This window comes from Struthio camelus, chromosome 1 (assembly GCF_040807025.1).
Source record: "Struthio camelus isolate bStrCam1 chromosome 1, bStrCam1.hap1, whole genome shotgun sequence".
NCBI lineage: Eukaryota > Metazoa > Chordata > Aves > Struthioniformes > Struthionidae > Struthio > Struthio camelus.
The window spans coordinates 40,812,153-40,828,345 of NC_090942.1; the positions used below are offsets into that span (position 1 = coordinate 40,812,153).

The 16,193-nt window shown below is 42.3% G+C and overlaps 1 protein-coding gene across 2 annotated transcripts in view; it reads left to right on the forward strand.

Annotated features, from left to right (window-relative positions):
- Window positions 1–13,527: 13,527 nt before the first annotated feature.
- The window catches only part of RAB3IP (RAB3A interacting protein), a 35,244-nt gene continuing 32,578 nt past the window's right edge, over window positions 13,528–16,193 (forward strand). For both annotated transcript variants that reach the window (XM_068935468.1, XM_068935463.1), the window contains exon 1: window positions 13,528–13,627. The gene's annotated coding sequence lies outside the window, so the exon portion shown is untranslated. The remainder of the gene's footprint in view (window positions 13,628–16,193) is intronic.

Below are 16,193 nucleotides of genomic sequence, written 5' to 3' on the forward strand. Positions count from 1 at the left end.
GACAGTCACGATTAGCAAAAATCCCACCAGATTCAACGGTCTTATTCCTGATAGTACATTTAAGCGCTGAAGAAGCTTTTGCACGACGGGGTCTGCACATCACCTCTTTCCCCCTTCCCCTCTGTAAGTCAGGATGAAGTCTCTCTCTGATGACTCATGACCTCAAGAGAGAGTTGTAAAAGGTGATAGACTCTGAAAACCCAGGAGATACCACATAACGTTGACAAAAATCTCTGTGGAGAATGAAATAATGTGACCGCAAAATAAATAGAAAAATTGCAAGGGGAGAGAGTAAGCAAGAAATATGGATTTAATCACAGTTTTTTCTCTGCCGCAGTCCCATTTTAAGGTACAAAACTATTTCATTATTTACTTATTTACTTATTTAATTAAAATCTGTCTCTGAAAGGAAATAAGTTGTTGTTACAGTTCGCCTTCCTTCTCCTTCTCCGTCCTGGAGAAGGACGACCCTTGACGTCAAATCGGGCGAGATGTTAGAGCGTGGCATGTGCGCGTCAGGCAGCGGCCTGGGGTGAAATACAACAAATCAGTTCAACGTTCAGTGATCTGGCGTGGAAGAAACATACTGCCTGATCCTATTACAGTAACTCCTAACAGCAGGGGTATTTTAAGGTCACCGTTAGAATAACTACTTGGACCTAAGACATTTTTCTTTGCTGAAGATAACCTTCTGCTCGTCTCTCTGAGCAGTGAATAGCACCTCAGTGGGTATCGGAGAGCGGGTATCAGGTGGTTTTCCCAGCGGCTCTTCGGTGCTCCTGCAGAGCGCAGCAGCTGAGGCTGCTCCGTTGGCTCTGAGGTATTTTTCAGAGGCACAAGATTTAGAGCTTTTATGTTTTCCGAGGCAGAAATAAATAAACAAAGGATTCCACATGTGTAGGTGCACTGGAGCTGCAGCTGCTTCTGCAGCAAATACCCCTTTTTTTTTAATCTCTAAAGTGCCTCTAAGTCCCAGGTGGATGTTTCCCAAAGACAAGCCATGCTTTCATCTCTCCTCCTCCATTTCCCACCTCCGCGGGGGAAGCAGGGTTGGTTTGGGCAGAGCCGGTAACAAAGGCTGCTGAGTGGCTTTCCTGCCTCCCCGACTTGGCTGGCCGTACCCTTTCCCCATTAATAGCGCTCACGTGCTAAGCTGCCAGATCCCACAGGTTGCCTTTATCCATCTGAAGGGGAGAGAAAGCGGGGAAGACTGACAGCGCATACCTGCCGCTGCAAAGTCCCTACTTGATGAACTTATAACCTGCTCTAGCTGATGCCGATATCTGTGCTAGTGTGACTGAGTGTAAATTGCTGTAAATTTTAAGACAATCTTAACATTTAGAGGCAGTTTTTCCATTTAGCTTTATATTGGTATTTCCAATCCACAACGTTACCAACACACTGGTCGTGGGCTCTAAAAGCTCCTTTATTACAGCAGGGCTGTGAAAGCCCTTCACAATAATTCCTTCGCCCCCAGTTGCACTAAGGACTGGCTACAGAGCTCTGAAAAAAATCCCTTCCTGGAGACGCTAAGAGGAGTTGCCTTCTGCTTTAAAGGCAGAGGATAAAGAGAGGAACTTGGGGGGGGGGAGGAAGAAAACAACAGCAAATGCTTTTGATGACCTAAGACAAAAAGCACCAGTGTTGTCAGCTAAGACTAAGGACTGTGAGAAAATATTGGTCAACAACAGACAGACTCCTTTGCTTCTGGGTGACGTTGACAGAGCCAGGATAATCCCACTGTGCGGGAAACGCCTGCTGGAGTTTTGAGCGTACAGATAATAAGGAAGCCTTATGCAGTACAACTCTTTTGTGATTGCCCAGTGAAGCAGAGATGTAGGGAGGCCTTTGGGTGTGGGGAGGCCTGTGGCACCCGTTCCTCTTTCCCTGTAGTCTCACAAGGGTACGGCAGCCACGAGGGAGAGCTGCAGGGCGCAACTGTGCCACGTCCTCCTCCGGACCAGGGGGGCAGCGGCAGCCCAGGCGACTATAGCTGTGGTGCCGGTGAGGGACAGGGTGCCCCACAGCCTTTTCGAGGAGAAAAGCTAGAGCTGGCACACAGTGGGGTGAAGGGGATGGTTTCATGGACACCACTGCTGGCCCTTCCTCCTCCAAGGGGGCAGCGGTTGGGTGGAAGTCACTTCTTTCCTTTTCCCTCCAGCACAGGGATTTCTGTGTGCAGCCTCACTCAGGCTTTCCTAGGGATAAATCCCTGATGCTATCCTTTCCTTCTACCAAATCTGTTGAACGTAGGCTACTGAAAAACACTTGGGTAATCTGAATGCTCTTCTCGCCCCTTTAATCGTTATTTAGTGAAGACACGTGTTCGCATAGGGTGGCAATTGATTAACTACCTAACGGGCAGTTGACAAGTACAAGCCAATAGAGGAATTTAAATATATATATATTTGAAGGAAATAAAAGAGAAACTTCTGTAAGGATTTTTATTTTTATTGTCTCCTTTCTGCTGTGTGACTGGATACCACTGTAAGATATATGGGTGGATATGACCTTTATTAGATTTTTAAATGAAACTGAGTCCACGGCCGCAAATAAAGCTTTAAAGCAAACACTTAAAATCTCATAATAATGGACAAGGACCTGCAAACTACGGGTAAAATTCCAGTGCTCTTCATTCCATAAACAACTATAGTTTTTCACCTTTATATTTAAGGATTAACGTTACAGATACTGCACATCACTTAATATTTGTACGGAGTCCTATTATTACAGAATATTAATCCAGATATCATCAAGACATGATAAGAAACACTTCATTTAAAATATTCACACCTTCACTATCACATGGAATTATTTTAACAGGTGCCATCTGCCAGGTAGCATGCAGAAATTCTTCCTGTATACGCTATGATCCTGAAAGCTATCAAAAAAGGACAGATTTACAAAGTGTGTAAACCAGGACCATTTGCAATTAATTTTATCACTTCTTTTCCTGTTTTGATCTTTCCTGGTGGATGTCTTTAGCAGTTTTTGTTGCATCACTCTCCACTAGCAGCAAAGGGGGTTCTTTCATTCGTTAAGTGCATGTGGAGGATAAGAATTTGAGAGGTCTCATCTACAAAATAGTTTTCAGGAGTTTTTTTGTATACATGCAGCTCGACTAATGTAGTTCACTGCTAATGGTTTATTTTGCATTTATGTTCTCTTGATGGGCTCTGGACACATGTAAATCACACAGAAACAAAAGCATTTTAGCACTGTGTAACTAGACAGGTTTCTGCTAATATCATTAATGGGTGTTTAACAACACAGTACAACAGATTGCAGTAATCCATCAGATACAAGTTATTTCATTTCTTTGGGCTCTCTGCTCCTCCTCCTTTCTCTTGATTATTGTGCTCGTTTAGACTGGAGGACTTCTGGAACAGAGACTAATTCATACTATGTGTTAGTGAAGCTTAGAGCTAACAAGTCAGTAGCTGTAACAACAATGCAAAATGCCAATATCCAAAGAAATGCCATAATAACTCGGCTAAGATGTGGTTTGAACAACATGAAATAATTTTCTCATTGAAAAGAAGTGAGTAATTAAAATGTTGGGAAAAAAGCAGTATGAAGAAGCTGCTGTCAGATTTTCTCAGACTAGAAAACATTAGGTTTTGCTTTCTTTTTCTACTTACTGCCACTTGCTGTTGGAATTCTTGGTTTAAACAAATTAACAAATGAACAAATTAACATAGAACGTCCTTTGACCTTAGAATGAATATGCAGAGAGCTGCTGTGGTATCTTACAGACCTTTTCATGAGAGAAATTGTAATAATTAAAAGCAAATCTAGTGAGAGAGATACTGCCATACTTAGCATCACTCACTGTGGGCTGTGGAAATATCCTTTAAAGTAGGCTGCTTTATCTCTGCAAGTCACATGGTAGAATACTTCAGAGGATTACGAACGAATTCAGTCTGCAGGATAAAGCCTGCAATAGATTAATTCTTAGAGTACTGTAAAACCATGTTCAGAAATACTTTGTTTTGCAATTTCCTTGTAATGAAATAAACATAATTTTTGATTTGGCAGCACTGAGTTTTGTATTAGAATTATTATTACTGTGATTGTTAGCAGCCTTGACAATCTTTTTATCACCTTCAGGCACGTACGCACAAAAACAAACTGATGTCAAGGCATGGGGGTTGTCTAATAGAAGATGGGATCAACAAAGCGACTGCGAATGACATGTCCAGGAGCTGGACTCAACAGCCAGTATGTGGACTGACTGGCATGACTTTCTCCTGATTTAAGGCCTACTTCTCAAAAGGGCTTCTTTACCTTTTTTATCTGAAACAGGCTGTGCAAGTTAGTTGGCCACTGAAGAAGGAAAAGTCCTTGATTTTGCTCTATGGACTAGGTCTTCTGAAGACAGTGGCATCCTACCTTGCAAGATGACCAGGATTTCAAAGCTTCTTGTGCAATGCCAAGCATTAGATATTAGATAATTTCCTTGCTTGCCTAAGAATGCAGCTCACTGCAAAGCTATTTGCATAATCATCTCTTTTTTTTTTTGTATCCTGGATTATGCAAGAGCCTAATTTCTTTAATTTTTAATGAAGAAATTATGTTAACAGAATTTTGGATTATAGTGGACTTGGAAGTGTTTTGAAGGTTGATGCATACTCTCTGCTTTAAAATGTATATTACTGTCTCCTGCATTTTTTCATGACTGAGTTAGATATACGAGCGGGATCTTTTTCTTGTGTCAGAATATTCCTTTTATAAGAATACAAAAAAAATGTATTTGCATCACAGTTCATATTGAACTTTTGTTTGCAGAACAGGCATTTTTGTGCTCTCAGTGAAGATTTTTGAGATATCAAGGGAAATATCATAAACTGATGTCCTTTATGGCTTAAGAGGCTAGCATTTTAGTGAATCTAGCATTTTCAGTGAATCCAGTATTTTGTTGAATCTTTGAGAGTAGCAAATGGTAACTGCTTGTTTTTCCCTACATGGAAACATAATAATAATATATAATAATACACAGTTTACATAACAGTATAACTGAACTGTTCTATTTCCCCCACGCAATAATCATGAGGACAGCTTTGCTTATTTTTTTGAAGAAATTCTCTTTATGACTATATTGTGATTTGTGTATATGAAAAAACATCTCTAAGAATGGAAATCCAGATTAGCGCATGACCTTAAGAGAATAAACACTGTGCAGTAAAGGCTGATATAAAGCTCTGGTGAGATTTACCATATTACCATTGTTAGAGGTGTGATTAAACCATGCTGAAATGGATGGGAGAAACTGTACTCTTCATTCAGGTTAAACATTGTCTGCATTCAAATTAAAGGGGGCCTCAAACCAAAACGTAGGGATATGTCACCATGCAACACAACTGGGACTATAAGGATGGAGGATTTTGTTGAGTTGTGTCTTGGGCAGAGAGATTTGCACGGAGCAGCATGAGAGAGAAAGGGAAAGATGGGACAGAACAGATTCAAAGAAAAGCTGAGGACTGAGAACAGACAGAAAAGCATTTGCAGGCAAAAAGGTTTAGCAAAGGGAAATTCTTCTGAATTATGCGCTGTCTGAAAAGCGCTTGGAATTGTGAACATTTTGTTGTTGCTGCATTTGAGAAGACAGGATTGCTGGTATTTGTACGTAAACAGGGTTGCATCAGAGTGGCTGACCACCATCAAATTCTCTTTGTAAAGAGCGCAACTCACAGGACTTCCTTTTCTTATTTATCTGGTTTTAGTTCCAAAACCCCCAAAATATGTACCGTTATTAAAAGCGGCACTTGATACACATATGAATTATTCATTAGTAAGGCAAAACAGTCCCTGAGATAAAACCAAGGACTTGACTTCGGCGGCCCAGGTGGTTCTGCCAGTCCTATGTTGAACGGCACAAGCAGCTCTGGCTTTCCTCCCTGGCACACTTCAGCACTAAACAATTCCCTTCAAATTTTACTTGTTCTGCTTTGCAGAGCGGTATGTAAAGAGAGAAAGGCGCACCCAGGAGAAAGAATAGCGAGTTTAGTGAAGCCATAGAGACAAACACAACCAGCCTTTCCTTTTTTCTGTGGACAACTAGCCCAATCATTTCTACTCTGCATCGCAACCAGTCCTCTCCTTCTCTGCTTTCTGTAACTTTTCCCTTAAAAAAACCCTGAATAACCTTGGAAATTTTTGCAAAATATGCACTATGCTCCATTTGTTTACTTTGGTTCAGAATCAAAAGTCTCGTTGCTCCCCTAGAAATGAGATTTAGTCTGTGAGCCAAGAGTGGATGAAATAACCTATAACCTGGCCTGGAAAGGGGGGCATAGCATGCTATGAAGTTGCTTTTCCAGCACATGATCCAGAATACATATGGGCACCAAAGGGTGCTGATCAGGGAATTTCTTCTTTCCACTGCTCCGGGTAAATCCATGCTCTGATTGTTTTAGTGGGCTGGGGAAAAACTTTTTCTGCCATGGTGAGAGTGGGTACATCTCCGCTCATGGTAACACTGCTGTAAATGCTAGCAGAGACAAGACTGCTGGAGGGATTGGCCCTTTTGAGAGCACTTTGCTGAGGTTTGGGAGGTGTAACAGAGTACTGCCTCGCTTCTCCGGAATTGGACCTGCCCTGGGTTGGATTCCGCCTCAACATTTTTACAGTCTATGTGACTGAATAACGATTTCAGGCTACTTTTCAGAAATGCCTCTCTGATGTGCTGTGCTGAACTCACAAAGCTTTGCCACCATGAGCAAGTCAGATATAAAAGAGAAGACAAGGCCACTGGCTAAACTGGAAGGTATTCTTATGTCTAGTGGAGTAATTTCCATACAACCTAGATAATGAGGGACTGCAGAGGAATAAAATTTCTGTCACATGGGAAAATGGTTGGTAACTGCAAAAACTTTTCTATAAGACCAGCAATACCTCACAGAGAAGAATGAAGCAATAACTAGCAGCCTTTGATGAAGTCTATTTCTGAATCTCTGTGTCATGGAGCAAGTTAAGGAAACATCAATCCACTAGAACCGCATTTTCAATTTTTACAGCAACTTTGGTCTGAAATAAATGAAGACTTCTGACACATTCATTATTTAAACTTTATATCATAACTATATGTTATGGGGGAGGAGGGAGAAGGCTCATGAATATCCATTTCAAGACGGATAAATTAAGGCACAGGGAGGCTACCCAGATACAAGGCAGAGATGTGAATAAAACATAGGAGTCCTGAATCCTAGCCCTATGGTTTTCACTGTCACTACTGGGAGTATTTGGTGGAGCTATTTTTGGAATCTCATCAGGCAAAAGGATTCTCTAGTTTTATCAACAGAATTGTCAGGACTGTGAAGTTTTCTTTTTGGGGGGTTAATTTTAAGGAGAAAATGCATTTTGTATTTTGATTTTGAGGTTTCTGAATTCAGGTTTGGCATCCCTGCCACTTTCCAACTAGGGATGAACATGTTGTACTATTTTTATTCATACTCTGGATCCGTCCCTGGCTTGCTTCTAAAGATAAATGAGACCACATGTCACTCCTTACATAAGTTAGTTAGGCCATTTCAGCTTTTTTGTTTCTTCCGTTTAGTATTATTTCACATTTATAAGCATCTTCAAAAAAAAACTAGAAGCGGTATCTATTTTATATACAAAAGCAGAATCAGTCTTATGGTCAAAGTGCACAGTCATGAACGAATTTGCTCAGAGGGGAAATTTCTTTTTAACCTTTGTCAGCTAATAGTTGCCTTATACCCTGAAAATGATAATTGATATTCTTTATTCATTTGTATCTTCCCTAATTAGTCTGGGTTCTGTCTAGCCATATAAAAGGTAAAATTGTCTTTTTTTAAACACAACTAAAAATTTGCTATTCCTGTTATACCGTGTCAATGAGTTCTACAGGTTGTGCATAGGTATATGCTGTGTATAAAAGGATTTTCTTTCCTCAATTTTACATTTTTTATTATTCAAGTCTTGACATTTAATTAATGTCTTTAATGGACACTCACTTTTTAGACATCATATTTCTTATGCCGATTTAGTACGCTGATATGCCTAACAGAGGAGGGGACTGAACTGGTTATGGGTCTTGGTTTTGCAACAGATTTGCTGCGTGCTTTGAGCGAATCATTTAAGTCATTCCAAGACAAAAAGCAAATTCCAAGAAGCAATATATGTGATACACCTAGACTTAGGTAAGGCTTTAGAAACTGCCTCCTATGACATCTCATAAAAAAGTGAGGGAAACTGTCCAGCGCAAACTGCTGCAAAGTCGGTGCATGACTGATCTGAAAACTGTTCTCAAAGCATGCTTTTAAATAACTTCTTGTTAAAGTAAAGCAACTTTTCTCAGGGGATCATCCAGGTTCTGATAGTGTGTAATACTTTAATTAAGGACTTAGTTGATAGAAGAGGGAGTACGCTTATTAAATTTGCAAGATATGAAGAGCCATAAGCATTTTTTCAGAACAGGATTAGAATTCAGTAAGAATCAATGGACTTAGAAACAAGTTCCCAAGCCAAGTCACAAACATGAGTTGGAGAAAGGCTGGTTAAGCATCATTCTGCTACCATAAAAACAAAACAAACAAACAAACAAAACAGAACAAAAATCCTAAGCCTTTTGCTGGGAAATACAAGCAGGTGTGTGATATGTTAGAGCCAATGCTGTTAAGACCTCATCTGGAGTACTGTGCCTAGGTCTGCACACTGTTCATTTACAAAGATGAGGACCAACTGGAGGAAGCCCAGAGAGATCAATAAAAGCAACTGGAAGTCTAAAAATTGTGACCTACAAGGAAGGATTAAAAGAACGGTGTTTGTTTAGTCTTCCAGTAAAACGAGGGGTAGATGATGTCTTCAAATATGCTAAAGATTCTTGCTTCCAGCATCCACTGAGATAAGCTCATTACTTCTTGTCCTCGTTTCCAGCAAAGGCGATTAGGTTAGACTTCAGAAAACATTTCTATCTCCAAGGGTAGTTCAGCGCTTGAATACATTGCTTAGGGAGGCTGTGGAATCTCCATTACCAGAAATTTTGAGAAACAGGCTATATGTCAGGAGTATTTAACATCAATCCTGTCTATTTGCTCTTATTCTGGAGGGGTTTTTTAGTGGATAAATTTGAAGAAAAATAAGGTCTCATTGGTTTTAATGTTCTATCAGTTAAATCAGGGGCAGTAAAGACAAAAGCCGTGGTTTTAGCACTCCCATAGCTGGATGCTTATTTATACCAATGTACCAATTAGATTTGCTTTCCAAAAGCTTAGCTAAAATGCTGACGAAATATGCCTGATTGGGGAAGTCTTGTCTATGCCACGGTTCCCAAAACTGCTAGCACTGGTTCAGCTGAACTAGCAGAAGGAAAAAAAAATCTCTAGTGTAGATAAGATTTATAGTCTCTGTACCTTAGTTTCCTTATATGTACATAGTAGAACATTTATTGGCTTCTCTTCACTGTCCTATGGTGTTGCAATGCATGTACGACTTCTATTAATAGATTTATCCCTTGGTTTGCCTGAGTTTATTGTTTTGTAATACCTTCTTTGAAAGTGAGGTAATAATTAGTTTATGCAATATTAAAAGCTAACAAAAGAAACAAGCAAGAAGTACCTCAAGGAAGTAGAAAATAGAGTCCAACCTTATCTGCTTTATTTATCTGTGAAATTGCTGAGGCATCCTTCCCTACCACACACTCGAACACCTTCTCTTGAGAAAACCACCACCTCATTCTTCTTAGTCCTCCCAGCCTGCAGGAGGAACAGTTTGACTAGCCAGTGTTTGTGCCTGTGAGTACATGTAAGAAGCCTTTATTAAAGTCAAGTCAGATCAAAGGGAAACACTGCACTTCACTTTAAAATCCTGCAGTCATTCTTGGCTTTTAGCAGAGAAGCCTGCTACAGTCTGGGCCTAGCCTCTGTGAAGCATCTTTTTCCCCTGTGCTTTTTCCTCACCGAGACTGATTTTCCTCACTGAAATATAGTCCAGTGAAAGGTAACTATTAGGGAAGAATACAGCTGCATTTGGAGACACGCTCTCTCACACCAGTGGTTTAAATGTAATAGAGGATTTGGACAGACAAAGATGCTGTAGTCAGAGGGATTGTGTGCAGTGAGGGAATATGTTTGCGAAAATATTCACCACATTTTGCACCAGTATGTCTGGACAGAAGCTACAGCAATGAGTCTGTCAGTTATCAGTATATGGACTGCTGAGACCGAGTCTGACTGCAGCAAGATAGGATGCAGCTTTCTATCTAGCTGGAGAATGTGAATTTCTATTTTGGGGCATCTAACCACACTAAGGAGTCCAAAAGGAACATAGGAAATGATTCAACAAGCTGAGTAAATAGATTTTCTAGGAGCAGCAAATACTGAAACAACGCAATTGCAGAAAATTCCATCCTCCACGTTTTATATATTGTGCAGTTTTGTTGAAAGGTCCTGTCAGACTACATCTGTTTATTCAGAGACAGCATTCATGGCATATTTTATTCCAGCAAAGCTGTAAACTGTACCTCACTTTCTACTGGCCACAGTGGCTTTGCTCATTTAAAAGAACAGCCATGTATGTTTTTGCTTATAAAAGGACTTTCAGTTTTCCTGATGGTGTCTAATTGCCAGGACCCTGATGGCACTACTAGGCCTTAATTGTCCTGACCAGCTTCACCTGGGATCTCCACCCAAGCACCCTTTTTCCATAGTGGGGAGGGGCTCTAGGGGCTTCATTTAAGCTTGGGTTTGGGACTGCAGGTTTTGCCTGAGCTGTGTTTTGGGTGAGCCTGTCTCTGTTCCTTCCCCCTTGGACGAAGCTCATACCTACATTGTAGGTGGCTTGGTCTTTGGTCCTGTCTTCTGCTGTTCCTGGGTGGACTTCTAGGATGGATCCTGGACGTGATTCAAAATCTCACCTTTTCTGATGGTCACTAGATGAATGACAGAAACTGTTGCTGTCACCATCCCAGCCCTGTGCATGACTGTGCCCTTGCCGGTTGGGGCCACCCTTGGTCCCAACTAGTTATCCACGGTGGAGTGGCCCCATTCTTGCTGTTCCCTGGTGCTGATGTGCAGCTCAGGAAGAAACCAAAGGTTGCCTAAAAGTACTCTTTTAAAACAGATTTTTTTCTTGAAAAGAGACTCTAATTTTTATTAATATATTTGAACTTGATCCTAGTTGTTTCAACTTCTAATTTTAACCATGTAAGTTATATTTTCTACAGTTTCTTGCCATCTGACTTTTCAAAGTATCATACATAGCAAAATATAGGAATACTTTGACAAAATAAATCTGTTCATGATTAATTTTAGCACAACCAAATACCTTTAGAACTGTATGGCTTTTATTTCTTGAAATGCAAGACATCTAATCTGGTTAGAACAGCAGACTGTCATGCCAAGTACAGTCATTCTACAGGATTAAGAACTATAGGATTACAGATCCTAATTATAGACTCTTGTCAGTTTACTAAATCCTGATACATTGTTTCCAACTTCTGATTCCACTTGTCAGGTCTCTTTTGCAATCATGTTTTTAATGAACTTTCTGATGTATCTTCTAACTTCAGAAACCTGTATTCTGATAGCACTGACTGGTCTCTATTGTATGTTTAAAGGTCGGAGCACCAAGACCTGAGCATCTCCACTCTGAGGCTTTTCACAACAAACTTCAAATTATACTGTTATTCAACTACACCACTTTCTGCTCTACTTGGTTCATTGGTTTTAGATTACTTCCCGAGAAGCAGTTGATGATGATTCTATGTAGCTTTTTTTTTTTTTTGGCTGCCTGACCGCTCCCCACCCCACCTGCGGTCAGTGTAGATTTATGCACTGAAGATCATTTTAAAAGATACTACTATTTATAGGTAATATATTTATGATGAATGACATTGATATCTTTGTCTTTTGACATCTTCTTTGTCATATTATTTTGCCCTCAATGAACTTTTTGCTTTGTGGAAGCTATGGTTAAGAACATTATTTGTCCAATTGTCGATAGCTGTGTCCTGCAGGACTGGTCAAGCAGCATTCTTTCACATTCAGTGGAAAGCTGTCAAGATAATTAACCTTTCAATAATTGACTGGAATGTGGCCTAGATTCTTTAACTGATGAATGGGGCGATCTTATTTACATTAGGATTTTTTTTGCTAAAGTTACTTACCAGTGCAGCACTCAGTTCAGCTGCTACTGACAATAAGCAATAATAAGCAATGATACAGTCAATACTGCTGTCATTTGAAGCATAAGTTTTGGCTGCCTAATCAGAACAGTGGTAAAATGGAGTCTTGTTTATAGAGACCTTCTAATGTTTTGACTACTGATTCTAAAAGCAATATACAGACTGGGACTTCAAAAGGAAAAAGGGAAGGCTACATGTTAACTGCCACAAAGTCAGAAAATTGCCTGAACTATAGTAGTTGTCACGGTTGCAGTAACGATGGTTTAAGGACATAGTCAAGCCAAGATTAGAAGTAATAGTAATAACTTCTTATTGGACAAACTAGTAAAGCTGGAAAAACAAAGCTTTTTTTTAATAATAGTCTTTTTTAGTTATGGGACCTTATTTCATCATTCCTGTGCATATGCATTATAGTTCAGTCTTTTATTACATATATTAGACAGGAGTAGGCCCTCATTTAGGGAGATGCATGCCCCATGAATGAAAATCCCTGGGTAAGTATCAGGTTTCTCATTTTTGATTGTGCAGTCCTGTAACTTTATTACTGTATACCAATTAAATACAGAACTACTCATTTCCTTGCTTTTTTTTCCCCCCCCTCAAAGATGCTCCAGGTAACAAAACACTCAGACTTTGACAATCTTGTCCTCACCTGCCTGTGAACAAAAGTGATGTTTTAGCCCTCTTTTCCAGCTCACCATCAGAGGAGCTAAGTATTGACAAACCACTTCCAAAGTCACAACTCTACCTGTAGTTTGCCTTCTCGCAAACCGCAGCACCTAAGACAGTTTATGCTGTGCACCACTTCAACGGTGAGTATTCAGTATTTTTTCAAGTTGGGCCTGAAAACGATGAGCTGGGAGCGCGTTGTGGCCAGAGCATCAGCCAGGAGAGTCCTTGGTGCTGCTGGCAGTCGAGGGAAGGTGACGGCGAGCCCGGAGCAGACCCGCTGCAGCCATCAGAGCGGCAGAAGAGCCGGGAACGGGCCCACTCCGGCCGTGTAGCTTGTCCTCCCCCCTCAGCCCGCGCCTCCTTTCCTCTAGCCCTTGGGAACGCGACTTGTTTGCCGACAGCGCGACAAGCCGAGGGCCGGGTGAGGCAGGGGCCGCCCTACGAGCCTCCTTTAAGGTGTTTCGAGTCGCTGGCGAGGCCGGCTGCTCCCGCTCAACAGCGTGGGGCGCTTCCCGAGGACAAGAGGCAACTCCGGGGGGGGGGGAGGGGAATGGAGACCAGGCCCCACAGAGGCTGCTGGCGGAGGCGAGCCGCCGCCCCACCCCCTTCCCGCCGGGGCTGGCGGTTGGGGCGACGGTTAAACCCCTCCCCGGGCGGGGTCTCGCGCACCTGCCTGCCTCCCGCCCCCGGCGGGTGGGGCGCATGCGCAGTGGTTGCGAGGCGTCCCGCCCCCTCCAGTCCCCCCCCCCACCGGCGAGGTTGGCTGAGGGGACGCGGTGCGGAGACGGCCGCTCTCGCTGGGCTCGGCAGGTGAGTGGCGGCGGTGCCCCCCCCCCCCCCCCCCATCGTGGGGCCCCACCGCGCCTGTCCGGTGCGGAGCCGCCGGCGGGCTTCCCGGTGCCGGCCGGCTGTGGGGCGGGCTCTGCGCCCGCTGCCGGGGCCAGCTTGGCGGGGAGGCGTCGTGCGCCCGGCGCGGCGCGGCTCGTTCCCGGTGCCGTTGGCTTGAACCGCGGTCGGCAGCGAAGTCGCTTGGGGTGGGGGGAGGGGAGCCCCCGGGCCGGGGGGCTGCGGGGCGGCGGTGCCGGCCGGCAGGGAGGGCTGACGGTTGGCGTTAGTTAGCGTGAGGGGGAGCCGCGCTCGGGCTAGCACTGCTCGCAAGCGCTTCCCCGTGCCCGGCGGGGCAGCGCGGCCGGCTCCGGGCGGGGGTCCGCGGAGGGAGGGCGGGCGGCGGCGCGGCCCGAGGGCTGGGGCGAGGCGCGGTCGGCGCGGTGGCGGGCTGGTTTCGGCGCGGTTCCGACCGCTCCGCGGTCTGCGAGCGCTGCCGAGGCTGACGGCGGGCCCGCGGCTCGGCGGCCACTGCGTACTGCTGCAGCAGCTCAGGAGCGGGGATTTGCAGCTCGCCGTCGTTTCTTAACGCGATTACGCTGGAGAGCAAGGCGCGCGGAGGGAATTCTGGTTGCGAGTTGGTGGCAAGGCGGTGAGCGGTGCGGAAGCGTTGCGCTGCCGACGTGCTCGCGCTCTGCTGGGGGCTCCCTGATACTCGTAGGACTCCAGGAAGCAGGGGCACACCAAGCGCAAGATCCTGGACGATGCCGTAAACTCAGAAGTACTGCTGACAAAAAGCAACCGGGTTTTCATCAGTTTGGAAGTGTGGTCCGCTTTGTTTGCGGATGGCTTACTTGACTGTGTGCTCGCTGATTTGTTCGTTGTGTTCATCTGTAAGCATCTTCCGCAGAAAATCTGAGAAACGGTGATCTAGGTAGTTAAGACTAGCAGTATTTGTGATTACCAGCTTCTCTTTAGGAGCAGACGAAAGGTTATTCAATCTAGAAGCATGCAGTGGCAGCTACCATCTGTTCGAATATTTACATTCCTCAGTAAAATAAGGGAAGAACCTTAGCTCTTGTTGCTTTAATATTTTTATTGTTGTTTTCATTTTATTATAGATTGGTTTAATGAGGTCTGGGGTGGGTTAAAATCAGGCCTTTTGTATTTCTGTCTCAGCGGTCGCTCTTCTGCTGCGCTTGGTTAATGTTACCTAGTGAGCAAAGAAGGATGAATAATTTACCATTCTCATTATGCTTTTAATAAATAACAAATGTGAGTGCACCTCACAGCTGCAACTGAAATATCCATCTTGTTACAGTATATTTAAAAGGGTAAATTTTTCTATAAGGAAAGTTAAAATAAATCTTCTGATTACAAACTACACCTATCTTCATAGCTGTATTGACTTCATTTAAAATTAATTTTAAAATGCTAAATAAACTGCTCTCATAGCTATTCCAATTAAATTTATGGATTTTCTCAGAAAACATGTACTTTGGATTTTTATTTTTAAGAGCCTTTTAAATATGGTGCTTAAAGTCTTGTCTACTGTAACTTTGCCAAAACTTAAAGTTTAAGACACTTCAATTACACGTAGTATGGTAACCAGTTTTTTCAGAAATTAAGAAAATGAAATATTTCCTTAATGCGTTTACAGATAGCTTTAGAAGGCTTTGCAAAAACCGTGAAAACTGTAATCATTTTTATTTATTAATAAAATATTTTTAGTGTTAATTAAAAAATGAAAGGGTTACTTTAGTTGAAGTTTTGGCAAGAGTTGTGATGCTGTCAGTCAGTGTGATCAGGCTTAAAACCGATAAGGTGTTGTAAAGCTGTTTCCAAAACAAGGCAGAACAGTGCTGTGCCTTAAAAAGAGCAGTATCTGGAAAGAGATGAATATTCACAGTAAAACTAACTTGGTTTAGAGAGGCTTTTGGAACCGAACAGCATTCACTGAATGTTTGTTTATAATAAAATTTCCAAGCATTATACCTTGCAAAGCACTGATTTTTTTTTTTTCCTCTCTCTCTAGTAAAAGGTATACTGGATTCTAGACTGCATTTATAGGTTTCACAAACACTTCATAAATATAGATCTTTGAATCTTGCCTGCTACTTATTTTTGTAAGAGATAAAACACTTGCAGTCACCTGTACTTTTCTAGATGAAGCTATCCCAATGATAACACTTTCAAATGAGATTTTTAATCATCAGTTCAGCAAAACAAAAATTCTTTTAATGGACTTGATAAAATCTTGTTATCAAATAGGTTAAATATTTCTTTAAAACAGCGTGAAAAATTGTTTTGTATGTCTAATATGAGAGTACAGAATATAAAAGACCCTGATCATAGTGACTTCATATGGCATAACTAATAGAAATATGATAGGAAAAAAACCCTGTTGAACTGAACTGAACCTTTTTTTTTTTTTGCTTGTTCTTTAAACTTTCCTCACTGTTTCTTTTGCTTTTGATAGGTCAATATGTTGTGTAAGATCACTTTCAAATAAAAGTAGAATATCTGAAGACTGGAGTAGTTCAGTGCTCTT